This window comes from Monodelphis domestica, chromosome 7, assembly GCF_027887165.1.
Source record: "Monodelphis domestica isolate mMonDom1 chromosome 7, mMonDom1.pri, whole genome shotgun sequence".
NCBI classification, from domain to species: Eukaryota; Metazoa; Chordata; class Mammalia; order Didelphimorphia; family Didelphidae; genus Monodelphis; species Monodelphis domestica.
In genome coordinates this window covers 90,925,866-90,938,124 of record NC_077233.1, presented here as the reverse complement: position 1 = coordinate 90,938,124, position 12,259 = coordinate 90,925,866, and the positions used below count along the sequence as shown (strand labels likewise).

The following is a 12,259-nucleotide window of genomic DNA, read 5'->3' as shown; positions in this document are numbered from 1 at the left end:
GATAGTGAGCCAGGCCTAGAGATGGGAGGTCCTGGGTTCAAATGTGGATTCAGATACTTCCTAACCCCCCATTCTTCTGCCTTGGAACCAATACATAGTATCAATTCTAAGACAGAAAGTATGCATTTTTTTTAAAAGAAAGAAATGAAATAAAATAAATCTAAGCTTCCAAGCCCTTTGGCAATTTTGGCAATAGAACTGGACTTGTGAGTGGTTGCTTCACTCACAGCTTTGGCATAATAGGAAGACCCCGTCTTAAAAAAGAACAACACATTATTCTCAGAAGGTTCTGTAGGTTTTGCCAGTTTACCAAAGGGAGTCTATGACACAGAAGAAGTTAAGATCCCTTGCTCTAAGCCCTCCACTGCCATCCCTACTTTTCTAATGTCAGTGATTACATTCTGCCTGGTTGCTGCACTGTTTATAACCATCTTATTCCTATTCGATTGGAAGCTTCTTGAAGGGAGGGAGCAGGTTTGATACATTTTTGCCTTCCCTCCAACCTGTGACTCCTGTACATTGAGCAATCAATGAGTTCTTCAGAATAAAACTGTGGAGATAGAAAAATGGCAGGTGGGGAAGGAGCCTGGTAGGATGGAATAAGGGGAAGAATACTGGCTTTTGGAGTCAGAGGATCTGGGTTTGAATGCTAATTTTATCTTCCTATTGTATAACTTTGAATCCCTTCTTGGCATTAGTTTTCTCATCTACAGAATGGGGTTAGAGGAGGTTGGGCAAGACAATCTCTAAGGTGTCTTATAGCTTAAGATAGTCTTATTCTATGATGTTCCAAATGGTGAGTGAAGTATTTATGATTTTGTTATTGGTCTGTCATTTTTCAGTTATGTCCAGCTCATGACACCATTTTGGGGTTTTCTTGGCAAAGATACTGAAGTTGTTTGTCATTTCCTTCTCCACCTCAGATGAGGAAACTAAGGCAAATGGGGTTAAATGGCTATTTGCCCAGTAAGTGTCTGAGGCCACAGTTGAACTCAAGTCTTTTGACTCCAGGCCTGGCACTCTAATCCACTTCACTACCTAGCTGCCTTATGAATTTGTTAGTCTATTACTTAAATTGTGAGGACTTTTTCTCACCAACCAGACCCACCAACCCAGCATCTTATTTACCATACCACAACTGCCTCTAAAAATAAAGAGTATCCACAGGAAACGATCCTTCCTCATCATATAGTAACCCAGACTCTGCCTATGACACCTACTGATATAAACAGACTGCCATAGTTTATCCCAAATCTCTCCTTCCTCAGCTTCCTGGAAAGCCCATCTTGATGACCTGAGATAATACAACTCCATCTGCTACAAGGAGATAGAGGCTTTCCCCTGAACCAGTCATCAGGAAGTTCTGCCAGCTTTACCCACTCAGGACAAAGGGAGAGAAGGTCATCCGTCTAGTCCCTACCTCACCCTCAGTCAGAGGGCTTTGCTTCTCTGAAGGTCTTTTGCCCCCCAGGAAAGGATCCCCGAGGCAGACATTGTATTTCACAGACAGGGCCCTCTCTATGGGAAACTGGTTCCTTCATTCTAACCAAATCCCTCCTGCTGCAGCCTGGCCAGTCTCAGACACTGGAACAAAAACAGTGAGCCAGACAACAGGGAGCATTTTGGTTCTTCCCAGGGTAACAATGAGGCCCTCTTCATGCCCCCTCCCCCTCCCCACTCTTCGCCCACTCTCACCATCTGCTCCCCAACTGCATTAATGCCTTGTTGAGTGCTCACCAAACCTCCTTCCCTGCCTCCCTCAATTGCCTCCCTGCCTGTTCGCACCTCTGGAACCTGGTCCCTGGTCTGGTCTCCCCTCTACCTCACCACCCCACTCTAATCCCCCTTTCCCTGGAATTTGTGAAGTTAACCTTCTGCTGGCCAGGAAAAAATCCCTATTCACTACCAAACCAGGTGCTCAGGCTATCATCACAACCATGGGGCGGCACGTGGGACCTAAGGCCACCACCAGCACATGAAATAAGTGGCACGTCAGCCTCCTCCCTCCCATTTGGAGAGGTCATGGGCTGCAGAAGGCTTCCCTTTAGGCTGCAGGGTGACCCTGATTAGATGTCCCTGCATAGAAAGCTCCTAAATATTCCCGAGACCAAGATTCTCTACCTCTCACTACCGTAGGACTGGATGCCAACACAAGAAAGACATGTACAGCCAAACAACACGCATTTCACACAGGCACACAGGGACTTTTACATGCCAAGCTCAGTTTTCCCACTGTGAAAGACAGAACCCTCCTGAGACCAGACATCTCTCTCCATCTTCCCCTACAAAGCTACAGGGAATCAACAAAGGGCAGTTCTGTATGACAAATGGATACACACTCACCCCAGGGACACGTGTGTACTTTGACATGCCAGACTCGGTTTCTTTACTGTGAAAGTCAGAGCAGGGAAGAGAGGAGGCAGGACCTAGAGGACTAGGGGGAGCCAGGCTGTCACTGATCCCTGCTCCTTTGTTTCTCGGGGATACATCCAGCCTGTTGCTGAAGGTTATTTTCCATATTTTAATGGTGTATTTTAATGGTGTGCTACTGCCCGGAGGGTTTGTTTTGTTTAAAAAAAAAGGAAAAGAGAAAAATAGAATAAATGAGAAGCTGGAAAGGGTGGAAGAGAGAAGATTTAATCTATTACTATCCCTGCCACCCACCCCAGTCCTCACCTTCCCCTGCTAGATGAGCCTCTCACCCATTCCCATCTATCTTAGTTTCAGACTGACTTTCCAAGTCACTTAATCTTTCTGGGTCTCAGTTTCTTCAACTGTAAAATGAGGGGTTGAACTAAGGTACCCCTATGATCCTCCCAAAGACTGCCCGCACTAACATCCTTGCCTTCATTGGAAGTAGCCTAAGTCTATTCTCCTTGCCCTAAAATGTACTCCCTGCCAAATGTCCACTGACCTTCCCTTAAAGTGGTGCCTGGGGTGAAGGGGAGGCAGGAGAACGAACCACCTCTAACCCAGCCTTAGACATGGTTAAGGTCAAGGGCATGAGCCTGACCAATCTTTCCTAAGCTCTGGATTGTTTAAGAAGGCCTCTGAGGCCGCAGGGATATGGAAGAAACTCTTTGTCCAAGATGCCCAAAGGAGCTGCTCTGAATCAGAGTCCTGGGGGGTGGGGGGTGTGAGTGACTTATATCTCTAGGGAACCTTTACCTAGGGAGGTGGGAGCAGCCATGGCTTGAACCTCTAGATTCTGTCTTAGCCTAGCTAGCTCTGGGAGGGCACATCTCTCTGGGCTAGTCTATTTCTGCCCTCATCTCTCTCCATGATGCCAGTCCCAGCTCTGTTTATACCACCTGTGTTATTGAGGGCAAGTCTCTCTGGATCTCAGTTTTTTCTATGTAAAAGAGGTGAAGGGTCATACCAGATGATCTCTAAGATGGCTTTCCTTTCTAAATTCTGTGATCTATTGCTCCTCTTTGACCACTCCTTTTCTTTCTTCCTCTCTATTTCTGTCCCCCCCAAACTGTTCTCTTACTTTGGGGCTGCCTGGGGATCCATCCCTGCCAGCATAAGCTGGCATATCTAGCCACAGTCAACTGCCTCCCCCTCCCACTGGGTCACAGGGAGGGAGGCAGAGAAGGAAAGAGGGAAGAAGGGAGGGCCCCCTGCTCCCTTCTCACTGTGGTTGCTGTTACCGACACCTCCTGATTTAGTGGCAGCTGTGAATATCGTCTCTGCCTGTGGCCTCCCCCACCTACCCTGAAAAACCTCTAGGGACCCAGGAACCCCTATCCTGTCTCTACACGTAACTGACCCAGCCCATATTGTTTTAGGGTTTTCACATAACAGGCAGTTCTCTCTTTCCTCTCTGATTTTCTTCAATGTGGGGCCTTCCTTGCCTCCAAGAGGGGACAACTGACCTGGTTTGACTATATGAACCTCCTTGTCTCCCCTTGTACACTTTATGGTTATAGAGTACAGTCCAGGTCTGTTCAAGTCAGAGGGATGCATCCAGTTTCCCTTCCAGATGATTATAGTAACAAGGGGTTAGTGTCCAAAGTGCAGGTCGAAGCAGCTTCCTCCCAGGGGAAGAGAGGAGTGAAGCAAGACTCCTGACTTTTCATCAGTCCTGTCGGTATCATGAATGATGTAATGAAAAGGTCACTGGATGTGGGGATCCAAAAACCCAAATTCCAGTGTCTTCTCTACTCTTTACTGCCTATGTGGTTTTAAGCAAGCCATCTGACCTCTCTGGGCCTCAATTCCCTCTTCTATAAAATTAAGCTGTTATTCTTGATGGTCTCTAGGGTTTCTTTCAGCTCTGAGTCCTAGGGTTTCATTCTCACTTCCTTTGGTTGATTATTCTGACTCCATCCTCCCAACTATTCAATTTCCCCAGAGCCTGGGGCTGAATGGTTTTGGAGAGGGACCAGGCCTCAGATCCTGTTCCCTCCAGTAGCTCTATAGCTCCCCCCATAAAGATGGAAGGAGAAAGTTGAACTTAAGACTGAAGGTTTGACCCTCCATGATATCACCAGCTGATCTTTGCTCCCTTAGCCTCCCAGGCAGTTCCCATCCCCCCAAGGAAGTTAGGGAGAGCCCCCACTCACCACCACATATGTTTTTCACTCAATTATGATGGGGGATCTGCTGAAAGGCAGGGAAGAAAGAGAGGCTGGGCATCCATCAGGAAACATGAGCAGGGATCTTAATGGCAATGGAAGTTTCAAAGAAGGGAAGGAGTATGGCAATGAGTTGGTGAACATGAGAGTCGACCCCCTCTTGCCTAGGATGTGTTTGCCATCAGGTAGAGTATCTAGCTCTATCACTGCTGGGTGAGGTTTTCTTCTCACACCACAGCCTAGCCACCCTAGGAGGGGGGGAGGAGGTAAGGAGTGAGAAAGGGGGTGGAAGGAGAGGTGGAGCCAGGGGTTAGATAATATTCCCTTCTAACTCTTCATTTCTGTTATTCTTAGGGAGTCTGGGAGGTGGGAGAATCAAGAGGAGAGATTGAAAGTAAAAAGAAACAAAGGGGAGACACAAAAAGAGATGGAGCTCTGAGGACAGTGTATGAAAGCAAGGGAAAGTGAGACTAAAATCAAGGAACTGGGGAGGGGAAGGGGAAGAGAATATACCAACCAGGACTTGTGTCCAAAAAGAGAAAAAGCAGTGGAGAGAGAGTGGTCAAAGGAACTGGGGAGAGAGAGAATAAGAGAAGGGCTAAGAGAGCTAGAGAGTGAATGGCAGAGGGGAGGAGGGAAAAAGGAGAGAGGGTGAGCTTAGAATAGGCAATTTTCTTTATAGGAAGGCCATCAGAGCTGTGATCTCAGAGCACTGAAGGGAGGGAACCCCTAGAACAGTGTATGGAGTTTCCAGACCTCAAAGATAGAAAGGGCAGACCTTCCCATTTCCCCAGTCCTACAAGGGTGGATGATCTTCTGGACAATAATTACAGATAGAAAAGAGTAATTAGGGAGCATTGAAGTGCCCGATGCCTTTGTATTTCTCTCTAGTATTGGCCACTCCCTCTCTTGTGCCCCCAAATCTGACAGAGGAGTAGAGATGAAGGAGTGGGAGGGAAAAGTACTGAGCTTTCATCCCCTGGAGCTAGGAGCTAGGTCCCAAACAAATTTCCAAACCAAGCTGGACACATCTAAGTACAGGAAGAGCAGCCAGGTGCTCTAAACTGTTCCAGATCCTGGTACCACAATATCTCCTAGAGGATGGTAAAGCAACTTGAGGCTTGACACTGTATGATCATGACTTGGAAAAAACAGGGACAGGTCAGTCCCAATTCATACCATCACCCTCAGCACCCTCTTTAGTCCTACTCTCTCTCTCCTGTCTGTCATTACAGAAATTCATGGGGAAAAATAACTAGGATTTGTTGTCAGCTTCAATATGTTGGAAGAGTTTGGGGAGGGAAAAAGAGAGCTTAAGAGTCTGTCTAGATCTGAACCAGACCCCAGACTAGACCCACTACTTTCTCTGCTCATCTCTTACTCTTCCCTGAACACTTTCCCTAGAACCATCTAGTCTTAAGGCCTTGCAGACTGCGACTTCCCTTTCCCCCTAAAAGCAAGAACTACAGAAGGGGAGGTGGGGCTGAAAAGCTTCAGGCTGGGTAAAAACAAAGCTTAAGGTCACCAGGGCTACCTCGGGCTCCACCTATGAGCATCAGGCCCTCCCCTCAGAGGGGTTATTAGGAGGTGTAACTAAAGAAAGAAAATGAATGGGTCTCTCCATAGTTCTAAGTACAAGAATGCCAGTTGCATAATCTCATTTCCTTCCCTATGCCTCAATTTCTCCCCTGCCTGGTGCCTCTGCTCTCAAGAATAAAAGATTTTCTGCTTATACACAAGTGCATGTGTGGGGAGTGGGGGCAGGAATTGAGGTTCTAGGAAGGAAATAGAAGACAGACAGAAGGACACTGCAGGAGGGTAGTGTCACCAAGAGGCAATATGGCCTCCTCTAACACAGTGGTCTTTCTAGAGCAGCCATCAAACCCCACCCCCTACACACACACACACACACACACACACACACACACACACACACACACACACACACCCTAGAAAAGAGGACAGGGAGGATATCCATTCTACATCTCCTATCCTTCACTTCCTGCCTACCCACCAACCCCCAGATAGCAGCCCCCTGCTTAACATCCAGAATGGTGGGTTTGAAATTAATTTCATAGGGGGAAGAGAGCAGGGCCCCAAGACCTAACTTCCAGTATGGGATTGTATTTCAGGAAATAATGCCCTCCCCCAATACCTACACCCTCACTGCTAGAGGGGCTATAGCCACAGTTGGATTGTCAGTGCCCCTTCATTACTCTTTTCTACCTGTGATCATTGTCCAGGAGATCATGCAGCCTTTGTAGGATTGGGGAGTGGGAAGGTGTCCCATCCAGTGGCTGGCAGCCTCCACCCCATCATATCCTGGCTTCCTCAGATTCCAAGAGACAGAGAACAGACTGAGCTTATGGAAGAGTTGGGCCACACAGAGAAGCTCAGGCCTCTGACCTATCATATCTCTGGTCACTGTTACCAGGATTTTTTTGGGGGGGTGATATATAGAGAAAGGAAGCTCCTCTCCTGGGAGGGAGGGTTCCAATCCAAGAGACAAGGAGTTAGCTCAGAAGGCAGTGGGACACAATTCCTGGGGCAGAGCAGTATGGTGGGGACAAAGGTAGTATAGAAGAATGGCCGGCTGTCAGGGATTCTAAGGATGGGAGGGGTAATGTTTCTAGAAATGAGGCTCCCCAGGACAGAAAGTGGGAGACACTAGGGAGGGGCCTAATTGGAAGTTCACAGCTGGGCATGCTGCCAAAGACACACAACCTGTCTCCCCTTCTCCCATTTCCCCCTCCCCATCCATCCATCCACCCAAAGTACAGCTCTGCTAATAACAAGCTGAGGACCCAGAGACCCTGAGGATTCTTCTCTAGCCAAGAGGTCAATGATCTCTGCTCCTTCCCCAGCCTCCACTCCAGGAAAATTGCCTCCCAGATGGCGCCCCTACCTGCACATATATGCACAGTGGTACACAAATGCACAGCCTTTAGGCCCCCCGCAGCTCGAACATGTGCCTGGCAGCCCCCCCCCCCATCTCACTCGTGCACATGTGTCTGCACCCACGCCCCTCTCTCCCCCTCACCGACCCGAACACATGGACACCCGCACTCGCGGGCACCTGGCCTACACGTGAGCACCCCAGCCCCAAATGAGACCTTAGGCTGCTGCTGGAACAAGGTGGCTGCCTCGAGGGTCAGGGCCAAAGAGCTCGGAAGAGGTGCCTCAGCCCGAATTCCAAAATGGGTTAACTCCTCTCCCAGCCCCCACCCAAATCTTCTCTTCCAGCCCCCTGGGCGTTTTGTCACCATAAAGAACTCCCGGTTGTCATGGAAATTAGTGCCTGGTCTGAGCAAGGAGAGAAAAGAGGATTGGGGGATCCCTCCAGGGATACAGGAAGGGGTTGGGAGAGATGGAACTTGGGGAGCCGAACAAGGGGAAGGGAATTGGGCAAACCAGACCCTCCCGGGACCTCAAAGTGCCCTGCACACAGTAGGTGCTACTCCGCAAAGGCTCAGATAATTAAATTTTGCTCTGGGAGTATAAGCGGGTCAGCCGACAGCCGATCCAGCTCTCAGCTGAGCTAGCCTTTCTGCACCCGGGACTTCGGTCCCGTGTGGCCACAGGGGCCACGGGCTGAGGGGATATGCAGAGCTCCTGTCGTTCCGGGAGCTGCTCCCGAGAACTTTTGCTCCCAGACCCTCTCAAGGCTAGGAGCACCCCTCCCCCACCCGTGGGGAGCCCGCGTGTTCAGCCTGACAGGCTGCTCAGTTCAGCTCTCACAGCTAGTCTTCGCTGCCCCCACCCCTCCCCAGAGGAACCCAGTTCTTCCCACTCCAGGGCCCCGAAAAGCCATGGAACAACCATTCACATCCCCCCACCCCCACACCACACACACACACACACACACACACAACCTACACTCCGGTTGCTCGGTCCCCAAACCCCAACGAATTTAACCACCCAACCCATCCAGCCCGGGGGTACCCACTGCTCCCTTAGGGCCAAGCCTCGGGTGCCTCCGACTCTGTCCCCAGTCTCCGAGACCCACCTGCAGCGCCTGTCCCGTCACTAGGAGGAAGCCGCCGGCTCGAGGCTCAAGGGGCTCCGGAGGGTCCAGGGACGCCGCAGTTGGTGGGAGGGCAGAGTCCGCTCGGGGCGGGGGAGATGCGGCGCCGAGTCCAGCCGCTCCCCAGCTCCGCGCGCCTCCAGCATCGCCCGCCGCTCCCCAGCGCAAAATTCGCACCGGGGGCCGGGGGCGGGTCAGAGGGGGTGGAGCTTTATCCTATTCAGGCCCACCCCCGTGGGGGAGGAGCCTGGAGTCGGGGCGCGGGGTAGGAGGTGGGGGTTGGGGAGAAATCAGAATGTACTGGTGACTCACCCTGTATTCCTAGCCCTTTCACCGACCCTAGTTCTCAGCAGAGGTTCTGGCAGTGTCCCAGGCCTGGACCCAGAAAGGACCCCATTCCCCAACTTTCGATTCACCTCAGCCCTCCAGCCCCTCCTTCACACGAGATTCAGGGAAGAATTCTAAAGCCTACCTTGCAGCAGGGAGCAGACAGGGTTAAGCCTCCACGTACCCATTATACAGAAAAGGAAACTAAGACCGAGAAATAAGATTTGCCCAGGGCAGCTCAGCAAGCTAGGACACTCTCCTTAGGGGCTCAGACTGCTTTAACCCTATCCCAGTTCTCAGTCCCTAGTCAGAGATTGGGACAACGAAGATGTCTTGTTTTGGAGATGCCAGGGATGAGGAGGGACTTGGGCATTTGGGAGGAGGAGAAGAAGCCCTGAGGCAGAGTCCAGACTGGGTGTGCGCATAGACAAAGACATAAAACATGCATGTAATTTATGTTAGCGTGTCTGTGCTGACGCACATCAGCGTGTGTTGGGGATGCTAATGGGTATGCTCTATGGATGTGCGTCGAATTGGTGGGCGTTTGTACGTATGTCTGAGCATGTGAATATTGTGTGTGTGTCCACACAGATATGTTCATACATCGCGTTGGCATCAGGAGGAGAGTATGTGAGTGACATTTAGGGCCTCTGTCATAGAGTTGTTATATTAATCGTCCCTTTCCACCTCTTCTTCCATCTCCCCGATAGTATTATGAGACAGAATGTTGGAAAGGACTGAGAAGAGAGCAAGCGTTGTGTAAATTGGAAAAAAAAAATGCCCTGAGAACCGCCTTATTGGACTTTTAAAGGACTGAAAGAAAAAAGAAGTTCCAGAAGGACTGAGGAATTGAATTGTATCCTGGCAACCTCCAGCCGGCTGCCCTTGGTTCAGCACTTGGACAGCTCCACAAGCAATCTCGGTGCCAGCCACCTTTCAACTGTTCCTTGTTTTTCCCCCCTTTGGTTTCTTGCCTTGTTCAGGTCACATCAGATGATGTGACCACAGCACACAGAAATCTGACTCCCTGGTACGGCACTAATTTTCCACGTTTCAAATATTTTAAGTAAAGAGTGTGGTCTGCACTGTGTCCCAAAAATCTTAGGGCAGGTTGAAGCTTTAAGGTTTTGGTTTTTTAAAAAATAGATGTAGGCTCTAATAGCTTAAAACTGCATTAAGACTTTGGGATAACTTTCATTTCCACTGATTAATCAATCAATAAGCTTTTACTGGACACGTACTTTGATCTAGGTTCCCAGCCATGGAAGATTCAGGTAAACAAGAGGTCAGTGCCTTTCTCAATAGCAAGACAAAACAAGATTAGGGGGTAATACCAAACCTTGTATGCTCAGTGCCTCATAAGTCTTACAGAAAGTGAAGACTATAACATTTCATCAAAGGGAGAGACCACTGTAGACTGGAGTGGTCTAGGAAGCCTTTATTGAGGAGTCTGTGATTTGAGCCAGGCCCTGAAGCACAGATAGAATTTAGAAGGAAGGGGATAGGGCATTTTAGAGAGAAGAAAAACCACAGATGTAGAAATATGGAAGACCAGTTCTCTGGTGTGAAGAGACTCTGAAGCCTGCTGTTTAAAGGTCCTTATATAAGTTATCTAATCTACCTCTATCTCCAAGCAGATCGGAGCATAACTGAGGTATAATGTGGGGAGAGAGAAGATGTTGCTATGATCTCTGTATATCTCCCTGATTCTTTCATCCTATCCTGTGTCCAAGTTGCTTCACTGACCACCACTGCTGTCACATGATCCAGAATCCTGGACACCATCTCTGCTTTGGGGGGGGGGGTGTTATGAATTATACTAGATACACACACTGAATAAATACAACCATATCTCAATTTTCTAATAAGAAAAAATTCAGGATGCTAATTGTTCACCAAATCAGATAATCCTCTGACACACTTCTTTTGGCTTCAGAATGCTTTAAACAATTTGAAAAGAAGTAGATTCATTCCCATCCTGTATGATTCTAACTAATATTACAAAGGGCTTGTCTTTTTTGGTCTCATAGAGACTGATGGCAGAGGAAGGTGGCCCAGTGGGATCTATTCTTAAAATTCTCATCACTTTGCCTAGATCTCTCTTTTGCTCTTTTAATTCTACCTTATATAAAAGTTATTTGCATATGCCTTTCCTTCTATGAGTTTGTAAGTACCCAGAAATGAGAGTCTGTGTTATAATCCACATGCAGGTAATTGAAAACTAACTTCATTTTCATTAACTGTCACCAAGGAAGTTCTTTTGTTTTCTAGTTTGCTGTCCTTGGCAAGCATAGATGACCTACCAGTAACAATGCACATAACTATAGTTATATATAACTTTCCTTTTTCTGTCAAGGGCACCACCCATCCTTCTAATCACTCAGCTTCACAATATAGGAATCATCTTTATTCTTGCTCATCCTTCAGATACAATTAACTGCCATGCTTTATTCAATCTATTTCTATAATATCTCCTGTATCTGTTTGCTTCCACACACTCACACAGCCACTGCTCAATTCAGTTCTTTCTCACCTCTCCTCTTTTTTAAAAATTTAATTTATTTATTTAGAATATTTTCCCATGTTCCCCAAGAACATGATTCATGTTCTTCCCTTCCCTTCCTCCCTCCCCCCCCAAATGCTGATGAGCAATTCTGCTGGGTTTTACATGTATCATTGTTCAAAACCTATTTCCATATTATTAATATTTGCAATAGAGTGATCATTTAAAGTCAACATCTCCAATCATATCTCCATCGAACCATGTGATCAACCATATGTTTTTATTCTGCATTTCTAAACCCACAGTTCTTCCTCTGAATGTGGATAATGTTCTTTCTCAGAAGTCCCTCAGAATTGTCCTGGATCATTGCATTACTGCTAGTAGAGAAGTCTGTTATGTTCGATTATGCCACAGTGTATCAGTCTCTGTGTACAAAGGTGTCGTGGACTGATGGCCCCCAGCAGTTCTTCTGGTTCTGCTTCTTCACTCTGCATCAATTCCTGGAGGTCTTTCCAGTTCACATGGAATTGTTCCAGTTCATTATTCCTTTCAGCATAATAGTATTCTATCACCATCAGATACCACAATATGTTCAGCCATTCCCCAATCGAAGGGCATCCCTTAATTTTCCAATTTTTTTGCCATTACAAAGAGCGTGACTATGAATATTTTTGTATACATATTTTTTTCCTATTATCTCTTTGGGGTATAAATCCAGCAGTGGTATGTCTGGATCAAAGGGCAGGCAGTCTTTTAAAGTTCTTTGGGCATATTTCCAACTTGCCTTTCAGAATGGTTAGATCAATTCACAATTCCACCAGCAAT

General features: G+C 47.8%; 1 protein-coding gene across 1 annotated transcript in view; it reads right to left on the bottom strand.

Moving 5' to 3' along the window:
- Positions 1-8,852, bottom strand: part of CAMKV (CaM kinase like vesicle associated) — a 28,184-nt gene extending 19,332 nt beyond the window's left edge. Inside the window, exon 1 of the mRNA XM_007499871.2 lies at positions 8,587-8,852. The gene's annotated coding sequence lies outside the window, so the exon portion shown is untranslated. The remainder of the gene's footprint in view (positions 1-8,586) is intronic.
- Between the last annotated feature and the right edge of the window lie 3,407 nt (positions 8,853-12,259).